Genomic DNA, 22,340 nt, shown 5'->3' on the forward strand with positions numbered 1-22,340 from the left:
CCAAGCACTCCCCACCATATGTGTATACACACACACACACACACACACACACACACACACACACACACACACACACACACACACACACACACACACACACACACACACACACACAATGCCCCTTATTAGTGTGTCCTACTGTGCCAACTGTATTGTCGTCTGTGAATTTGGACATGAGAGCGGACACACCCGTCACACCAGTTCCCACGTTGTCACATTCAAGTCACGTCGGTTTTATTTGGACAGCACAACATCACAAATTACAAATGTGCCTCAATGTTGCAACACAACATCCTGTCCTTAGACCCTCACCCTAACCCTAACCCTAACCCTCCCAAGACGCACAACGTGCCATGAGTCAGGAATCAGGAACACTTTATGTAGTTCTGTACATGAAATGAAACGACACATCACTTCCGCCAGCCCACAGCAGTGCAACACAAAGACAAAAAAGCACATCCCAAAACTACAAGAACACACATATCCAAACTAACACATACATCTAAACTAAAAAACCAAAAAACAAAACACTGCCCAAGGGAACGAACGCCAGCCAGGAGCACTGTTGAACTGCCGGTCTGCATGGGCTAGCAGTTAGCTTAGCCTGCCCCGCTTCCACTTCCGCATCCGATCAGACCACCCTTGGTGTTTCCTCTTCAGGCACAGCTCCAGACAGGACCATGGTTCCTGGGCCCACAGGATGCAGCAGACAAAGCTCTCCCTGCAAGTCCAATGCTAGCTCTGCCAGCCAGACACCTTCGACACCCCCCTCCCCGCACTCCACACCATGACACCAAAAACACCACAATCAAGCAGTCAAGCCAGGCGAGGCCGCTGCCAGACCGCCCTCTGTGTCATCAGAACTGCCGGTCTGCATGGGCTAGCAGTTAGCATAGTCTGCCCTGCTTCTGCATCCTTTCAGACCACCCTCACAGATGCAGCCTCCACAGATGCAGCTCCAGGCAGGGCCGTGGTCCCTGGGCCCACAGGATGCAGCAGACCAAGCTCTCCCAGCCGATCCAGCGCCAGCTCTTCTCCCAGCCGTCAAACGAAGACAAACCTTAGACGCAGACGTGGATAAAGGACGCTGCATGGCTGGTACTGGGTCAGCCCGCTGCAAACGTGCATTCGTACCGCCATCTTTTGCACACCGTTACTGGGTGAGGCCGCTGCAAATGTGAATTCACACCACCATCTTCTCACACCAGAAGCGGGGGGGGGAAATTGTGTTTGCACAATTTACAGAATACAACATCAAAAGAGGATAACAGAATTATAATGGAACCATAAAATATATGAAGAATATGATGAGGAGGATGCCAAGCAGTGTCCAGATGCCACTGGAACAGCCCAGGACCTGAGCCACCATCACCATGTAGACCTGAGAGGAGGACAGACTACACTTGCACACAGGGGAGACACATCACATCATTCACTTACACGGGAGAAGAGACGGTAGAAAACATCATTCAGAGAGAGAAAGACGTGAGAGCAGTTGCGATCATCTATATACTCCATGATATTGACGGCAGAACAGCGCTTGGTATTCAGACTGGCATATCAGATCAGAATCAGAATCATGTTTATTGGCCATGTAGGTTTCACGTACACGGAACTGGACTCCAATTTCGTGGCTCTCTCGTTGTACTTAACAATCTTCAGATATGTATACAAGGACACGTGTAACAAGAGGTGATACGGTGCAGTGGTGCAGAGAAAAAACTTGAAAAAACTAAGTTGCCAGTCCCTGTCGAGACATTATTCATCTATACGCTATGTATAGACACCTGTACCTAAACACTCCTCTATTCATCTATACACTATGTATAGACACCTATACCTAAACACTCCTCTATTCATATATACACTATGTATAGACACCTATATCTAAACACTCCTCTATTCATATATACACTATGTATAGACACCTGTACCTAAACACTCCTCTATTCATCTATACACTATGTATAGACACCTGTACCTAAACACTCCTCTATTCATATATACACTATGTATAGACACCTATACCTAAACACTCCTCTATTCATATATACACTATGTATAGACACCTATATCTAAACACTCCTCTATTCATATATACACTATGTATAGACACCTATACCTAAACACTCCTCTATTCATCTATACACTATGTATAGACACCTATACCTAAACACTCCTCTATTCATATATACACTATGTATAGACACCTATATCTAAACACTCCTCTATTCATCTATACGCTATGTATAGACACCTGTACCTAAACACTCATCTATTCATATATACACTATGTATAGACACCTATACCTAAACACTCCTCTATTCATATATACACTATGTATAGACACCTATATCTAAACACTCCTCTATTCATATATACACTATGTATAGACACCTATACCTAAACACTCCTCTATTCATATATACACTATGTATAGACACCTATACCTAAACACTCCTCTATTCATACATACACTATGTATAGACACCTATATCTAAACACTCCTCTATTCATATATACACTATGTATAGACACCTATACCTAAACACTCCTCTATTCATCTATACACTATGTATAGACACCTATACCTAAACACTCCTCTATTCATATATACACTATGTATAGACACCTATATCTAAACACTCCTCTATTCATATATACACTATGTATAGACATCTGTACCTAAACACTCATCTATTCATCTATACACTATGTATAGACACCTATACCTAAACACTCCTCTATTCATATATACACTATGTATAGACATCTGTACCTAAACACTCATCTATTCATATATACACTATGTATAGACACCTATACCTAAACACTCCTCTATTCATACATACACTATGTATAGACACCTATATCTAAACACTCCTCTATTCATATATACACTATGTATAGACACCTATACCTAAACACTCCTCTATTCATCTATACACTATGTATAGACACCTATACCTAAACACTCCTCTATTCATATATACACTATGTATAGACACCTATATCTAAACACTCCTCTATTCATATATACACTATGTATAGACATCTGTACCTAAACACTCATCTATTCATATATACACTATGTATAGACACCTATACCTAAACACTCCTCTATTCATATATACACTATGTATAGACATCTGTACCTAAACACTCCTCTATTCATCTATACACTATGTATAGACACCTATACCTAAACACTCCTCTATTCATCTATACACTATGTATAGACATCTGTACCTAAACACTCCTCTATTCATATATACACTATGTATAGACACCTATACCTAAACACTCCTCTATTCATATATACACTATGTATAGACATCTGTACCTAAACACTCCTCTATTCATCTATACACTTTGTATAGACACCTATATCTAAACACTCCTCTATTCATATATACACTATGTATAGACATCTGTACCTAAACACTCATCTATTCATATATACACTATGTATAGACACCTATACCTAAACACTCCTCTATTCATATATACACTATGTATAGACACCTATATCTAAACACTCCTCTATTCATATATACACTATGTATAGACATCTGTACCTAAACACTCATCTATTCATATATACACTATGTATAGACACCTATACCTAAACACTCCTCTATTCATATATACACTATGTATAGACATCTATACCTAAACACTCCTCTATTCATCTATACACTATGTATAGACACCTGTACCTAAACACTCCTCTATTCATCTATACACTATGTATAGACACCTGTACCTAAACACTCCTCTATTCATCTATACACTATGTATAGACACCTATACCTAAACACTCCTCTATTCATATATACACTATGTATAGACACCTATACCTAAACACTCCTCTATTCATCTACACCCTATGTATAGACATCTATACCTAAACACTCCTCTTCTGTTGGGCAAGGTTTAGAACCAGCGACTGCAGGAAACAATACACAATTCAGTATTTCAACAGTGTTTATTGTGTTTTTATTTACAAAAGTAACTGCTTATCAACGTGGTTTTTTCAACATGCATTGGTACCATCCGATATGTGAAATGGCATATCTCTGGTTCTGTTTTGACTAGAACAATAATATGGGCATCTCTGGAAAGGTAACAGTCTCCCCTTTCTTGTCATAATGGATGATATGAAATTTAGGGAGGCCACAGCCCTGCTAAAAGCGATCTAATAAGGTCCATGCCTGCCATGGTTACTACGGGGTTAATTATCAGTGGCTCCATATCCAGATTTCTTTTAAATATATTGAGCTACATATGTACCAAGTTTGACGCTTTTATTACAAAATGCACAATCCTTATGAATATTGGAGCTAAGCTGCCCCACTATTGTACTCCTGCCTACTTTTTTCATTTCTCTGACTATCCCACTTCTTCTTTGCCAACCTCATCCTCTGTATACTTGCCGTGATTCCTCATTCCTCCACCATAGTCGACTTGTCTTCATTCCTCTGCCCTGATGGCACACTAAATACTTTCCTAGCTGTCTCCCTCACGAATTCTGCAGTGGTTGTCCAGCCATCTGGCAACTCTTCACTACCACCCAGTGCCTGTCTTACCTCCTGCCTGAACTCCACACAACAGTCTTCCTCCTTCAACTTCCACCATTTGATCCTTGGCTCTGCCTTCACTCTCTTCCTCTTCTTGGTCTCTAACGTCATCCTACAGGACCACCATCCAATGCTGCCTAGCTACCTTCTCCCCTGTCACCACCTTGCAGTCTCCAATCCCTTTCAGATCGCACCTCCTGCATAAGATATAGTCCACCTGTCTGCACTTTACTCCACTTTTGTATGTCCCCCTGTGTTCCTTCTTCTTCTTGGAATATGTATTCACCACAGCCATTTCCATCCTTTTCACAAAATCCACCACCATCTGTCCTTCCACATTTCTCTCGTTGACTCCATACCTTCCCATCACCTCCTCATCACCTTTGTTCCCTACACTAACATGCCCATTGAAGTCCGCTCCAATCACCACTCTCTCCTCCTTGGGTACCCTCTCCACCACGTCGTCCAACTCACTCCAGAATTCTTCTTTCTCTTCCATCTCACACCCAACTTGCGGGGCATATGTGTTGATAACATTCACCAATACACCTTCAATTTCGAGCTTCATACTCATCACTCTGTCTGACACTCTCTTCACCTCCAGCACACTCTTGACATGTTCTTCCTTCAGAAATACCCCTACCCCATTTCTCCTCCCATTCACACCATGGTAGAAGAGTTTGAACCCACCTCCGATACTCCTGGCCTTACTCCCCTTCCACCTTGTCTCTTGCACACACAGTATGCCTACCTTTCTTCTCTCCATCATATCAACCAGCTCTCCCGCTGCCTCTGGACATGCCTTTGCCCTCTCCTTCTCCTTCACCTAACAGCAGCATAGTTTCTACTGGCATCCTGCTGGCCAACAGTTATGGTGGTTTGTAACCCGGGCCTCAACTGATCCAGTATGGAAATCCTATTTATGATCCGCATATTTTATTTGGCAAAGGTTTTATGCCGGATGCCCTTCCTGACGCAACCCTCCCCATTTATCCGGGCTTGGGACCGGCATGCACTGGCTTGTGAATCCTCAGTGGCTGGGTTCTGAGATTATATCCATTGTAATGCCTAAATATGACCGCGTGCTTATTCTTGGTGATTTCAATATTTATGTATGCTGTTCTTCCCATTCCCTCACCTCACATTTTTTAGATCCTATAGGTTCTTGTAACCTCATTCAATATGTTAAAGGGTCCACACATTCCAAAGGTCACATCTTAAACATTCTACTCTCGTCTAGTTTCTCTCAAGTGTCTTAGTCTAGTGGATTAGCTTGTAACTGACCATAAAACAGTTGTTTTTAAAGTTCCTCTACAGCTCTCTATTCCTAGTCACTATCCTAAAACCTGCTCAGTGCTGGTTCTGCAGTAAAATACTGTGATGCTTTTAATTCATCATCCTTTATTTCCACTACATATATATCCCCTCTCAATCCGGATGCACTGATACGTTTATTCAACGATCAGTGCCTATCCATCCTTGATGAGTTTGTACCGTTCAAAAATAGGAAACAAAAGTCAAATAACCTCCTCTGGCTGAACAATCACAAATGACCCCTTAAAATACTGTAGAAAATCTGAATGAAAATGGAAGGTCAACGAGTCAAAAATAGCACATAACACCCTTAAAAACCAAATGTTAATTCACCAGTAAGGAGTTAAGGATGCGAGATCAGCTTACTTCTCTAAATTGATACCTAGAAATAGTCATAATCCTAAAGTTCTATTTAGGGGAATTGCTTCTGTTAATGGTCCCTCTACTTCTTTTTCTGAAACTGATGTTGAGTTGTCTGAAAAATGTCTCGCTCTTTTTGTATATAAGGTGGAGAATATCAGGGCCCAAATCCAGCCTGACTCTTGCATTACTTCTACTGTCCATGTTAAGTCTGCTTCTTTTCCTCAGTTTCAACCCATTACAATTACAATGTTAGAGAGTACAGTCTCCCATATGAACTCCTCCTCCTGCGTCTTTGACATCATCCCAAGTAAGCTTTTCAAGGAAGTATTTTCCAATCCATTCCACAGCCCTGTTATTTCACAAATTTTTAATAATTCTCTGGCCTCTGGTTCTTTTTCAGACAGTTTTAAACACGCTATTGTTCACCCATTCCTAAAGAAACCTAATTTGGATCCCCTGTCCTTAAGTAACTACAGACTAATCTCCAAATTGTATTTTTTATCTAAGGTTCTGGAACAAGTAATTTCATCTCAACTGATATCTTTTATGAATACTGGGTGTTTTTAACAGTTTCCAGTCTGCTTTTGGAGCATTTCACAGTACTAAGAAAGCTCTATTTAAGGTTACTAATGACCTACTGCTGACTGCAGACAGAGGTGACTGCTCGATTTTAGTTCTTTTAGACTTACTACATGCTGCCTTTGACACAGTCGATCACAGTATACATGTGATTACTGGACTGTCAGTTTAATTTAACAAATGTTGTGTTTATATGTATGATGCCTTAATATGTGGGTGCTAAGGTTACACATTAATGTTCAGTATTTCACAAGTCTAGAATAAAAGAGTTATTGTTTGTTTGCAACACTGTGATCGAGAGGGAGGATAATGTGAGGGGGATATGTCGAGGTATTGCGTGATATAAGTAGACGGACAGACTGTGTAACCAAACAGAGAGTATAATAAGCAGCTATGCTGGGACGAACCGGAAGTCAGGCATCAAGGTTGGTTGAGAGCACTTTGTGTACGTCACATGTTACGATATTAACGTTGAGACAATAAACCAATCGTTCTGAATACAAATAAGCAGTATCAGCCAGCAGTTTATTTGACATATTTGACATTTGACAATTACATTGCTTGGAGACTTGGGTAGGCATCAAGGGCTCGGCTCTTAGTTTATTTACGCTCATACCTCTCCAACCGAACTTTTTCTGTTGTTCTGGGTAATTCTACTTCCTCGGTGGTTCAGTTGGGTTGTGGTGTCCCTCAAGGCTCAATTATTGGTGCCCTTCCACTTCCTTTATACATGCTGCCTCTTGGCCAGGTTATTCAAAGTCATGACGTGTTTTACCGTTTTTATGCTGAAGACACTCAGTTGTACATACCTCTGAAACCCACAGATCCTAGCAGCCTAGCAAATCTCACAACTTGCCTCTCTGATGTTAAATCCTGGGTGTCCCAAAATCTTCTTAAATTTAATGATGATAAGTTTGAGGTCATTGTGTTTGGTCCTCCAAATTCCATCAGCACTGTTGGTACTAATATTGGTGGTCTGTCAAATAGTTTTAAGCAGGCTGCTATGAATCTAGGGGAGGTATTTGATGCTAACCTCTGCTTTGATAATCAAGTCAAAAATGTTTTTTATTTCCCCCCATTTTTCTCCCCAAATGTATCTAACCAATTACCCCACTCCTCTGAGCTGTCCCAATCACTGTTGAACCCCCCCCCCCGCTGCCAATTCGGGGAGGGCTGAAGACTACCACATGCCTCTTCCGATACATGTGAAGTCGCCACCCGCTTCTTTTCACTTGACAGTGAGGAGTTTCGCCAGGGGGAAGTAGCGCATGGGAGGATCATGCTATTCCCCCCAGTTTCACCTCCCCCCTGAACAGGCGCCCCAACCGACCAGAGGAGGCGCTAGTGCAGTGACCAGGACACATACCCACATCTGGTTTCCCACCCGCAAACACGGCTAATTGTATCTGTAGGGACACCCGATCAAGCCGGAGGTAACACGGGGATTCGAACCGGTGATCCCCATGTTAATAGGCAATGGAGTGGACTGTTATGCTACCCGGACGCCCCTCAAGTCAAAAAATATTGTTCAGTCATGTTTTATGCAGCTCAATCAAGATAATCTCTAAATAGATCATTTCTATCAATTGCTGAACTACAAAACGTTGTACATGCTTTTATCTATTCTTGGCTTTATTGTTACTACGCACTTTACTCGGGTATCAGCCAGGGCTCCTCCACCATCTCAAGTTGGCACATAACACCATTGCTTGACACATTGCCGGGACAAAGAGACATGATCACATCACACCTGTGCTTGCTGTCTATACTGGCTGCCTGTTATATTCTGAGTTGATTTGAACATTGTATTGCGCACTTTAAGGCCTCAGCCGGTCTTGCTCCTAAATGCACCTCTGATGTATTGACCTGGTCTACGCCCTCACAACCAGTAAGATCCGCAGAGGGAGTCCTTGCTGGTTCTTCCCAGGTCACAGTTTGTCACATAGAATCAGACTTTTACTGTTAGAGTCCCCACACGGTGGACCCGTCCTCCTACTGAGCTCAGCACACTAAGTCTCGAGCTTTGCAAAAGCTTTTGGAAACGTTAGATGTTTTATTTTTTATTTATTAATGCATACTGATTTTATTTTTACTGCTATTTATTTGGTCTTATTCATTTATTGTTTTTGCCTCCTCTGTGTTCATGTCCTTTAGTCTTATTCTCTCTTTTTTAATTTTTTTTTTCTCCTTGTCTGGTTTTATTTCTTTTGTAAAGCACTTTGTAACTTTGTTAAGAAAAGTTTATATAAATACAGTTTATTATTATCATCAGGCGGCACGGAGGCGCAGTGCTTAGTGCGGTCACCTCACCGCAAGAAGGTCCTGGGTTCGAGCCCCGGGGTTGTCCAACCTTGGGGGTCGTCCTCTGTGTGGAGTTTGCATGTTCTCCCCGTGTCTGCGTGGGTTTCCTCCAGGGGCTCCTGTTTCTTCCCACAGTCCAAAGACATGTAGGTCAGGTGACTCAAAGACATGTAGGTCAGGTGACTCAAAGACATGTAGGTCAGGTGACTCAAAGACATGCAGGTCAGGTGACTCAAAGACATGTAGGTCAGGTGACTCAAAGACATGTAGGTCAGGTGACTCAAAGACATGCAGGTCAGGTGACTCAGCTGTACTACATTGTCCCTAGGTGTGTGTATGTATGTATGTATGTATGTATGTATGTATGTGTGCACACAGTAAATGTCACTGTCTGCCTCTCTGTTTGTCTGTCTGTCTCATTATGTCCATAGTGTCTCCATCGTGTTCATGACAAACAAAACGCTGGTTCCACATCATGCTCACTGTGGTGTAGTAATGTGTGTGCATGCGGTATCATTATAGTGTCAAACTGTTGTTGTCAGGGTCTTGGGCTCCATTCGTCATGTAGCTTACTGAGTACCCAGCTGTGGTACTGTCGGGGCTAATGGGCCAGGTCATTTCACCATGATGACGTCATCATATCATTATTAGTACCCAAACTACTCATCCTGCACGTGTTCTTTCCCCTTCTGTCTTGTAGAGCTCATGAACAGGACTTATCTAAAAGACACGAGAGAGAGTTGGGCGAGCTGAGTGCAGCCCACCACAGAGAGACCCAGATCATGCTGGCCGACTTCAACAAGGCTCAGGAGGTCCTCAAAGACAAGATCTCAGCTTTACAGATTCTGTGAGTATGTGGGTACATTGTACAGTAAGGAGAAGGTTGTGTGTGTGAAACCAAGTTTAGTGGGAACATATTTTGTCACTCATCTAAAAGTGATTTCATCGATCTAAGCTGACTGCTGGTGTCCCCAGTGGTAATTCAGGTGTGGCAGAAGAGCTGAGACGATGGGTGTTTCCCAACACAGCGTTTCGATGGCTTTAAAACTCCAAAGCGCACTGCTGCAGAGCTGGATCAGCCCCGGCAGAGCTGGATCAGCCCCGGCACAACAGAGCAGTACCCTGTAGCTGTTACTAAGCACCAGGAGGATTGCCGTGACTTCTACATCACGGAAACCACAATCCCAACACATGCTGGTGAAGAGCATGGCCCAACACAGAAGAGCTTCTGCGTCAGGCCAGGACTCCGCAGTCTACACCATCTATACAGTCTACACCCATCTACACAGTCTACACCATATACACCCATCCACACAGTCTACACCATCTACACCCATCTCCACAGTCTACACCCATCTACACCATCTATACAGTCTACACCCATCTACACCATCTCCACAGTCTACATCCATCTACACAGTCTACACCCATCTACACAGTCTACACCCATCTACACTATCTCCACAGTCTACACCCATCTACACAGTCTACACCCACCTACACCATCTACACAGTCTAGCCCCATCTGCACCATCTGCACAGTCTACACCATCTCCACAGTCTACACCCATCTACACAGTCTACACCATCTACAGGCCAGTGGCCACTCTTTCAGGATTGAGGATGTGCACATCCTTGATGGGGAGAAACGTTGGTTTGAACAGGGAGTCAAAGAGGCCATCTAAGTGAAGAGGGAACAACCGTCCCTGAACCGGGGGGGGGGGGGTAAGAGTACGTCTGTCACCATCTTACAATGCTGTGATTGCAACTATTCCCCAACCCTCTGTGAACAGTACACATGGCCACTGAAACTCTAGTTAATGGTCACACTCACATTAGTATATGAAGGATCACTAGTTTGGGTTGTTATGTCACTGTATTGTTTATAAACACACTGTATTGTTTATAAACACACTGTATTGTTTATAAGGGTGGGACACCCGCAGTCAGGTGAGACTGAAGAGGTCACTTAGATGATGATGAAAGGTTTCTGTCCATAAACGTTGTGTCCAGATGAACTGATTCACCTTTTCTAGAATTCCAGCAGGTGGATTATTGAGCATGCATCAAGATATGCTTGTCTTTGTTTTTGTTTTCTTTCTGAGGGGGTTGGAACTAAGGAATAATCAATTACATTGCTATGTACATTGCTATGTTAACAATGGTTAAAACAACTCTAGAAAAATGTCAGCCTGTGACCTGGAATCAGATCTGTACAATTCAAGGCAAAGTAATCCAAAGGTAAACTAAAGTAATGAGGTATTCCAAAAGAAAGTAATCCATTATTTAATAATTGGATTATCTGGTGTTTATATCTGGCTTATTTATTTATTTGTTTGTTTGTTTATTGGTTTGTTTATTTCTGTGTTTGTGTGCAGGTTGCAGGGGACAGAGGAGAAGTTTCGGAACAGGGAGAGCAGACCAGAGGACCTTCAGCTCATAGCAGAACTCAGAGAGCTCGTCACGGAGAGAGAGTCCCTGGTCAAGAAGCTGGTGGTAAGTTCAGAGAGAAACTCATGAACTGTAGGGAGGCAGGGAGCGAGCGAGCGAGCGAGCCCTTTGTCGCTTTATTTATTTATGTATTTAGTTAGTTAGTTAGGTAGGTAGTTATTTTCCCCCTTTATCTCTCCAATTGTACTAGGCCAATTACTCGATTACCCTATTTTCCGAGCCGTCCCAGTCTCTGCTCCGCCCCCTCTGCTGATCCAGGGAGGCTACCACATGTCTCCTCCCATACATGTGGAGTCACCGGCCACTTCTTTTCACCTGACAGTGAGGAGTTTTACCAGGAGGACGTAGCGCGTGAGAGGATCACGCCTTTCCCCCCAGTCCCCCCCCGAACAGGCGCCCCGACCGACCAGAGGAGGTGCTAGTGCAGTGACCAGGGCACATACCCACATCCGGCTTCCCACCCGCAGACACGGCCAATTGTGCCTGTAGGGCCACCCGACCAAGTCAGAGGCAACAAAGGGGTTCGAACCAGCGATCCCCGTGTAGATAGGCAACGGAATAGACCACTGCGCTACCCGGACGCCCGCCCTTTGTCTCTTAGAGCATGGGAGTGCATGCAGTATGGACATACTGAAGTTTTGCCAGGGTCAGCAGCCAGGCATCAGCATTCTCAACAATTAACAAAGCTCTCAGTTCTGCTTTTTCAAGACAGAATTAAATTAAATGATCTTTCTGTGTTTTCTGTCTCAATAAAAAAGTGTTAAGTTTTTTAAACATAATGTTAACATGTGGGTCTGAGAAATATTTGAGGATTATGAACATAACGTAAGTAATAGCATTAAGTGAAATTAAGGAATAAGGTGTTTTATCTTAAAGGTCTACATTGAAATTCTTCATCTGTCCATGGTGTTTTAATTTAGCTGCCAGTGTGTAACAGTGGTTGGTCAGCTTTCACATTAACTTGTTAGCAGTGTTAGCATCAATGCTCGCTGCTAATTAGAAGTTAATCATACTTGTAGCAAATGTGTAGCTGGTGTTGTGTTGTGGTATGACTAGCTGAGCATCTGGTGACAATAACAGACTAAATGTAAATGTTCCACTGTGCTGTTAGCACAACTAATCTTACCAAGACATAGGAGAACTGAATTAAGCAGATTCACCTTAACACTAGAATGACCATGAGCGGTCATTTTGACCGCCCATGGTTTGAGTGGCTGTTGCAGCTAGAAAAGCGCTATATAAAATGCAACTTGATTGACTGACTGATTGATTGATTGATTGATTGATTGATTGATTGATTGATTGATTGATTGATTGATTGATTGATTGATTTCAGGTAGGAGTGAAATCCCGGTCTTAATGCACTGCGGTATGTGCTGAAATACATACCATGTAGGATTTAACGTGTATGATTTAACGTGTAGGATGTAACGTGTAAGATTTAACATGTAGGATTTAACATGTAGGATTTAGTGTGTAGGATTTAACATGTGGGGTATAACATATAGGATTTAACAAGTAGGATTTAACATGTGGAATTTGACATGTAGGATTTAACATGTAGGATTTAACATGAAGGAAATAACTTGTAGGATTTAACTTGTAGGATTTAATGTGTAGCAAATAACTTGTAGGATTTAACATGTAGGATTTAACGTGTAGGATTTAACATGTAGGATTTAACGTGTAGGATTTAACATGTAGGATTTAATGTGTAGGATTTAGCGTGTAGGACTTAACATGGAGGATTTAACATGTAGGATTTAACATGTTGGGTTTAACATGGAGGATTTAACATGTAGGAATTAACATGTAGGATTTAATGTGTAGGATTTAACATGTAGGATTTAACATGTAGGAGTTAATGTGTAGGATTTAACATGTAGGATTTAACATGTAGGATTTAATTTGTAGGAGTTAATGTGTAGGATTTAACATGTAGGATTTTACGTGTAGGATTTAACATGTAGGATTTAACGTGTAGGATTTAGCGTGTAGGACTTAACATGTAGGATTTAACATGTAGGATTTAACATGTAGGATTTAACATGTTGGGTTTAACATGTAGGATTTAACATGTAGGATTTAATGTGTAGGTTTAACATGTATGATTTTATATGTAGGAGTTAATGTGTAGGATTTAACATGTAGGATTTAATGTGTAGGAGTTAACGTGTAGGATTTAACATGTAGGATTTAATGTGTAGGATTTAGCGTGTAGGACTTAACATGGAGGATTTAACATGTAGGATTTAACATGTTGGGTTTAACATGGAGGATTTAACATGTAGGAATTAACATGTATGATTTAATGTGTAGGATTTAACATGTAGGAGTTAATGTGTATGATTTAACATGTAGGATTTAACATGTAGGATTTAATGTGTAGGAGTTAATGTGTAGGATTTAACATGTAGGATTTAACATGTAGGAGTTAATGTGTAGGATTTAACATGTAGGATTTAATGTGTAGGATTTAACATGTAGGATTTAACATGTAGGAGTTAATGTGTAGGATTTAACATGTAGGATTTAACATGTAGGAGTTAATGTGTAGGATTTAACATGTAGGATTTAATGTGTAGGATTTAACATGTAGGATTTAACATGTAGGAGTTAATGTGTAGGATTTAACATGTAGGATTTAACATGTAGGATTTAATGTGTAGGAGTTAATGTGTAGGTTTAACATGTAGGATTTTATATGTAGGATTTAATGTGTAGAATTTAATGTGTAGGAGTTAACGTGTAGGATTTAACATGTAGGATTTAACATGTTGGGTTTAACATGTAGGATTTAACATGTAGGATTTAATGTGTAGGAGTTAATGTGTAGGATTTAACATGTAGGATTTAATGTGTAGGAGTTAATGTGTAGGATTTAACATGAGAGTTGTTGAACTTGACCTGAGATTAAACCAAGCATTTTCCATACAGGATGACAAGAAGTTCTATCAGCTGGAGTTGGTCAACAGAGACACGGGCTTCAATAAAGTCTTCAACTCCAGTGCTAATGTTGGTGTCATCAACCCCCTCATCAAGGTGAGTGGCTTAACTGGTATAATGCTAGGTGTCATCAGTCACAGCAAGTCGTATCCACCATGTTGGATCATCAAGCTGAATGGTATAAATACACTTTGTGTAACTGTCTGGTGCTTTTTGGACTCTTGCTTTATGTGGCGCTAGTCTTTGTTGTAGATGCTCTGGACACATGTCTGACGTCAACACACTCTTCACACCTTAAAAACACACCAGATGTTGATGTGCAGTAAAGAATCCTACTGATCATACTGAGAGAAACATGTCCCATAGGCCGCAGTCATACTGCCCTTTCATTTGCATTCACATTTGTCCTTAATTGTGATAGTTGTGGCGGCACAGCGGTGCAGTGGTTAGCGCAGCCACCTCACAACAAAAAGGTCCTGGGTTCGAGCCCCGAGGTAGTCCAACCTTGGGGGTCATCCCGGGTCGTCCTCTGTGTGGGGTTTGCATGTTCTCCCCATGTCTGCGTGGGTTTCCTCCGGGTGCTCCGGTTTCCTCCCACAGTCCAAAGACATGTAGGTCAGGTGGATCGGCCGTACTAAATTGTCCCTAGGTGTGTGTGTGTGTGTGTGTGTGTGTGTGTGTGTGTGTGTGTGTGTGTGTGTGTGTGTGTGTGTGTGTGTGTGTGTGTGTGTGTGTGTGTGTGTGTGTGTGTGTGTGTGTGTGTGTCAGCCCTGTGATGGCCTGGAGGTCTGTCCAGGGTGTCTTCCCACCTGCTGCCCAATGACTGCTGGGATAGGCTCCAGCATCTCCACGACCCTGAGAGCAGGATAAGTGGTTTGGATAATGGATGGATGTGATGGTTGGGCCTACTGCTTCCATAACCATTCATCCAGTTTTATCCACAGTTGTAACATGAGGAAGGCAATAGTTAAAGATCAGTCTATAAATAACTATATTTATAGACTTACATAAAATGTCAACACATCCACATCATTAACAGAATGATGCTATCGATGCTGATAATGAGCATAAACGAAGGACTAGGTTACTAATTTATTTGTTTCACAAAAAGTTGATCAAAGAGGTCCTTTACAGTAGAGTTGGTGCATTGGTGTGTTGAAGATAAAAACACTCCTGCAAACTCCTACCTTTGTATATGTGTGTCTGTAGTTGAAAACAGGTAGCCAATCAGGTCACCGCTTTGCCAGCTTCCCTAACCAATCAGCTCTTCAGTTTGTCAGCCCTCCCACCCTGACTCATGAGGGAGAGGAAGAGGAGTTGGAGGAGGTAGGACCTGGGGGCCATCTTGTGCCTCCTCACTCCCCCCTCCAAAGGTCCCTGCCTCGAGTTGAGAGCCCCGCCCCTTTCAAGCCCTTTTCCTCCTCCATCTCCCCGGCATCCTCCTGTTCCTCCTCCTTTTTCTCGTCCTCTGTGTCATCCCCTGCCAAGCCTCACTCACTCCCGCGCTCCTCATTCTCAGAAAGCTCAGGTAAAACATCAGGGCCAACAGAGCTTTAGGAGGGCGAGATAATCTGCCTTACTTCCAGAGCTGCCCTCAGTTCACTTAAACCTTCACTCAGCTCAGAGACTTCTAGAAGACTTGTCATAAGATTCAGATAATTGATGGAGAGAGGTTGAGCTCAAAGCTCAGTGAGAAAAGCCCTGTCATCCCCACTGGGTACTTGATATAACATTAAATCAGAAGGAACGAAACATCACATTGACTCTCTCGGCATTTGAAGCATTACTTTTTGACAGTGATCACTTCTAGGCTAACTAAGATTGACATTTCTGAAGTTGCATTTTATCACCTTGGCTATCAGAAAACTGTTATTGTCAAGTTGTGTAGTGAATGATCATTGGAACTCTTCTTAAATGTTGCATTTGTTTGTGGCAAAAGAAGTTTTTGTTTTTTTTCAGTACCAAACTCAACCAGCTGTTGGGCATATGACGTTGCTTAAGTGCACCTATTTAGAAATAGCTGGGTATTAATCCATTAACACTAGCAATACGTTAGCTGATGCTTCTTTCCCTCAATTTAAAAAGGGTTAAAGGTGAACAGAACCCAGCTCTGTTCATCACATCAAGCCCCTCTTTTTTCCCCCTTACTGACACTCTTCACAAAACTCACAAAGAAATAAACCCTTTCAGCTGCCCTTCACCCAAAATTTCTGCAAATTAAGTTAGTTCCATACATTTCCTTCACAGAAACCCTTCAAAATGTGGGAGATATGTCTTCTACAACCTGTGACATTTGTTTATTGCTCAGTACTTTAACTTCCCAAGTACTGTGACAATAATTCAGAATGTGTTATAGTATCGATATGTACAAATACGCATTATACATGTATATATTTACATGCATATTACTGGCTAATGCACTTGTATTTGGTATATAAGATACACACGTCTGATGGAGGCCCCTGTCCATGAGGTCTTCAACTCCCACCTGCGGAAGAAATTCTCGTGTATCCCAAGGGAGGCTGGGGACATGGAGTCTGAGTGGGCCATGTTCAAAGCCTCTATTGCAGGTGCGGCAGGCAGGAGCCGTGGTCATAAGGTCATCGGTGCCTGTCGAGGCAGCAACCTAAGAACCTGCTGGTGGACACCAGCGGTGTGGAAAGCCATCAGGCTGAAGAAGGAGGCCATTCGAGCTCGGTTGGCCCAGGGGTCTCCTGAAGCAGCAGACAGGTACCAGGAGGCCAGACGGGCTGCGGCTTCGCGGTCATATAATAAAAAACTTGGGTGTGGGAGGAGTTCGGCGAGGCTATGGAGGAGAACCTTTGGTTGGCCTCAAGGAAGTTCTGGCAAACCATCCGGCGACTCAGGAAGGGGAAGCAGGGCTTGACTCAGACTGTGTTCAGCCGGGGAGGGGAACTGTTGACCCGGACTGGGGATGTCGTCAGGCAGTGGAAAGAACACTTTGAGGAGCTCCTGACCCCGGCTAACACGTCCTCACTGGAGGAGGTAGAGTCTGAAGACTCAAGGTAAGCCCCACCCATATCCCTGGCAGAGATCTCTGAGGTATCCAAAGGAGTTGAATCAAGTGCAACTGGACTTGGTATATATCCATGAAGACGTTTCGCCTCTCATCCAAGAGGCGTCCTCAGTTCGTGCCTTTCTGACTAGACCAAGCTAGTCTGACTGGCTGCTGATGAGACTCAGTATTTATCCTCTTGGATTCGTTGTCAGAGCTATTGATGTGCGTGGCTCTTTTGTGTACCGATGTTATGGCCGCGCCCGTCACCATCGGAGCTATTGATTTGCATTTGTTTAGCAGCGACGGTCGTTGGGGGTGTTAGTTTCGACTTCATTGTTCAGTGGTCATGAGAGTGGTTGGAGCCGTTAGTGACCGACTGTTGTTCTTGGAGGCTAGGCTTCTTGAGTCTCCTGGGTAGAGATGAAAGGACGGCATTGTAAGTGGGAGATAGGTGGTGTGGCAGACCTCCTCCTCTGTTGAGGGATGGTTTTTCCAGTTTCGCATAGATGGCTTCCTTCACCCCTCTTTCAAACCATCTATCTTCTCTGTCCAAAATGTGTACGTTGCTGTCCTCAAAGGAGTGTGTCTTCTCCTTTAGGTGTAGATAGACTGCTGAGTCTTGTCCTGAGGAGTTTGGCCTTCTGTGTTGGGCCATCCGTTTGTGTAGTGGTTGTTTGGTTTCTCCTATGTGCAGGTCAGTGCGATCCTCATTGCATTGTACAGCATACACCAGATTGCTTTTTTGGGTGTGTGGTACACGGTCTTTGGGATGAACCAGTCTTTGTGGGAGTGTGTTGCTGGGTTTGAAGTATACCGGGATGCGGTGTTTGTTGAAAATTCTCCTGAGTTTCTCGGAGACCCCAGAAACATATGGGATGACTGTGCTCTTCCTTCTGTTCCTTTTCTCCTCGTCGCTCACCCGGTTGGTCTTTTTGGAACGTGTTGCAGTTTTCACAAAGGTCCAACTGGGGTAGCCGCAGGTTTTTAAAGCTCCCCTCAGGTGTTTGTGTTCTTCTCGTTGGGCCTGAGTGCTGCTGGGCACATTGTCAGCTCTGTGTTGCAGAGTTCTGATGACGCTCAGTTTGTGTTCCAGAGGGTGGTGTGAGTCAAAAAGTCGATATTGGTCTGTGTGTGTAGGTTTCCTGTAAACCCCAATGTGGAGGCTCCTGTCTTCCCCAATGTGGACGTCACAGTCCAAGAAGGGCAAACTGTTGTACTTAATGTCTTCCCTTGTGAACTTAATGTTCTTGTCCACTGAGTTGATGTGTTTGGTAAACGCTTGCACCTCTTGTGTTTGGATTTTGACCCATGTGTCATCCACATATCTGAACCAGTGGCTCGGAGGTGTTCCTCTGAAGGAGTTCAGGGCCCTGTGTTCTACCTCTTCCATATACATATAAGTTGGTCACAATGGGCGATACTGGTGAGCCCATTGCACAGCCGTGTTTCTGTATGTAAATCTGGCCCCTGAATTGGAAATATGTAATGTTCAGGCAAAGGTCCAGTAGTTGGCAAATCCGGTCTGGGCTGAAGTTGGTCCTATCGTGGAGGGTGTCATCCTGTAGCAAACGTTGCCTCACAGTTTCCAAAGCCTCCATGGTTGGGATGCAGGTGAATAATGAGGTCACGTCGTAGGATACCATGGTTTCATCCGGTTCCAGTTTTACGCCTTGGACCTTGTCCACGAAGTCAATGGAGTTTTGGATATGGTGAGGTGTTTTGCCCACTAAAGGGGTCAAGATGTTGGCTATATGTTTGGCAATGTTGTACGTGACCGAGTTTAGGCTGCTGATGATGGGCCTGAGGGGGGTTCCATCTTTATGGATCTTAGGGAGTCCATATATGCATGGAATGTTATCTTGTGGGTAGAGACGGTGGTATTGTATCCGATCAATGGTTCCTCCTTTCTGTAGTTTCTGTAGGTACTCTATTATTCTCCTCTTGTAACCACTAGTAGGATCACGTCTCAGATGTTCATAGGTGTCGGTGTCGCTGAGTAATGATGTGATCTTGGCGTGGTAGTCTGTTGTGTTGAGGATAACCGTGCATCTCCCCTTATCTGCTGGAAGGATAGTGGTGTTTTCATCCATGCTCAGGGCTGTCACGGCTTTCCTTTCCTCCATAGTTAGGTTGGAAGGAGGGAGTTTCGCATTGGACAGAGCTGCTGACACCTTTAACCTAAGCTGTTCCGCCTCGGTTTCCGTTAGCTTGTTTTTCCTTATGGCTGATTCTGTGGATGTGATGAGGTCAACTATAGGTAGTGGTTTGGGTGTCATGGCGAAGTTCAGTCCTTTGGCTAAGACCTCCTTCTCTGATTGGGAAAGTACCTTGTCCGACAGATTCTTGATCCATCTGTTCTGCGTTCCGTTTTGTGTGGGATGTTCAGTCTTTTGTCTCCAGGTAAGTATATCTGCTTGGCTAGTGTTGTTGGTTCGTCGCTGTAAGTTTTGAAACTTCCTTGTCTGCCTTTCTTTAGTTTTGTGCTGTTGAGATAGTTGGGCTTTCTTGGTGAAATCAGTGATCCTCTCCAAGACTGCACCAGGCAAGTGGGATGTTATTTGCTGGAGTAGTTGGTCAGATTTCTCCTTCAGCCCTTCAATAGTGAAATGGACCTGTCTCACTCTTTCATTCAGGAGTTGATTCTGTGCCTTCTCTATGATTCTGTCTGCTCTATGTCCTCTCATTGTGGTACACAGGCGCAGGCTAGTGGGTATGAGCCTCTGTTGTCTGCATCTCAGATTGAATTGCAAGTGGTTTCTGTAGTCTGCAATCTTCCGAGGATAAAGTCTGAGTCTCATCGCCAGCCAGTCAGACTAGCTTGGTCTAGTCAGAAAGGCACGAACTGAGGGAAGCCTCTTGGATGAGAGGCGAAATGTTTTCACGGATATATACCAAGTCCAGTTGCACTTGATTCAACTCCTTTGGATAACCATGACCTGGATGAATGAGAACATTCACAGACATCTCTGAGGTAGTTAAAAGGCTCCTCGGTGGCAAGGCGCCGGGTGTGGACATTGCTGGGCTGTCTTGGTTGACACGCCTCTTCCGTGTCACGTGGAGGTTGGGGACAGTACCTGTGGAGTGGCAGACTGGAGTGGTGGTTCCCATATTTAAAAAGGGGGACCTGAGGGTGTGCTCCAATTATTGAAGCATCACACTTCTCAGCCTCCCTGTGAAAGTCTACTCGAGGGTGCTGGAAAGGAGGCCCCAACCGATTGTCGAACCTCGGATCCAGCAGGAGCAATGCGGATTCTGTCCTGGCCATGGAACAACCCTTGTGGAAGTGCTGAGGGGGGCAGTTGCTACAAGCCATCCGGTTCTTGTATAACAAAATTGAGAGCTGTGTCCACATTCTTGGCACAAAGTCAAACATGTTTTCAGTTGGTGTCGGACTCCGTCAAGGTTGTCCCTTGTCTCCGATTCTGTTTGTGATGTTCAAGATTCAAGATTATTGGTTTGTTACGTCTCATTATAAAAGTATAAGCGAGTAGAATTCTGGAGTTTCAGCTCCTCAACACTGCAGCGACAATAGTAACTGAACAACAACAAAACAGAAAAAAAACCGGCAACAATAATAGTGTGTGATGTATGTAAGGTGATGGGTGTGTGTGTGTGTGTGTGTGTGTGTGTGTGTGTGTGTGTGTGTGTGTGTGTGTGTGTGTGTGTGTGTGTGTGTGTGGGCCCAGCCCCAATAAATGTGCGCACGTGTGTGTAGTTATCTGCATTTCTGTGCGTATCTGTGCATGCCAAGCTACCTCTGTGTGCGTGTGTGTGTGTGTGTGTGTGCGTGAGTGTGTGTGTGTGTGTGTGTGATGGGCAGGATCTCAAGGCGCAGACAAGGTGAGGAGTGTGTCCGTTTTGGGAACCTCAGAATTGCATCTCTGCTCTTTGCAGATGATGTGGTTTTGTTGGCTTCATCAGAACGTGACCTCCAACTCTGCACTGGGGAGGTTTGCAGCTGAGTGTGAAATGTCCAGGATGAGAGTCAGCACCTCCAAGTCTGAAGCCACGGTTCTCTGCCGGAAAATGGTGGATTGCTCCCTCCGGGTTGGGGATGAGTTGTTGCCTCAAGTGAAGGAGTTCAAGTATCTCGGGGTCTTGTTGACGAGTGAGGGTAGGATGGAGCAGGGGGATTGACAGGTGGATTGGTGCAGCATCAGCAGTAATGTGGACGTTGTACCGGACCGTTGAGGTGAAGAGGGAGCTGAGCCGGGAGACAAAGCTCTCAATTTACCAGTCAATCTTCGTTCCAACCCTCCCCTATGGTCATGAGCTTTGGGTAATGACTGAAAGGGTGAGATGGTGGATACAAGCGGCTGAAATGAGTTTCCTCCGTAGGGTGTCTTGGCTCAGCCTTAGAGATAGGGTGAGGAGCTCGGACATCCGGAGGGAGCTCGGAGTAGAGCCGCAGCTCCTTCACGTCGGAAGCAGCCAAGTGAGGTGGTTCGGGCATCTGATTAGGATGCATCCTGGCCGCCTTCCTTTGGAGGTTTACTGGGCACGGCCAACTGGGAGGAGACCCCGGGGTAGACCCAGAACCCGACCCCGGAGAAGTGGCTGATGATGAGATGAGATTCTCATCTCATCATGAGATGAGATGAGATGAGATGAGATGAGATGAGATGAGATGAGATGAGATGAGATGAGATGATACCACGTTTAATGACCGCCGCTCCTTTAGCGCGTTCCTGCACAGCACTGACAGTAAGACTCTGTGTGTAACTGAAATATCCCACAGCAGCTGTTCTTTCAGCCCGGATACAGCTGAAGGTTAAGCACAGCAGTG

At 43.8% G+C, this 22,340-nt stretch overlaps 1 pseudogene; it reads left to right on the forward strand.

The window, feature by feature from the left end:
• The window catches only part of LOC130131448 (protein FAM184A-like), a 187,850-nt pseudogene that overhangs the window by 98,951 nt on the left and 66,559 nt on the right, over window positions 1–22,340 (forward strand).

The sequence above is a fragment of the Lampris incognitus genome, chromosome 21 (genome assembly GCF_029633865.1).
Source record: "Lampris incognitus isolate fLamInc1 chromosome 21, fLamInc1.hap2, whole genome shotgun sequence".
NCBI lineage: Eukaryota > Metazoa > Chordata > Actinopteri > Lampriformes > Lampridae > Lampris > Lampris incognitus.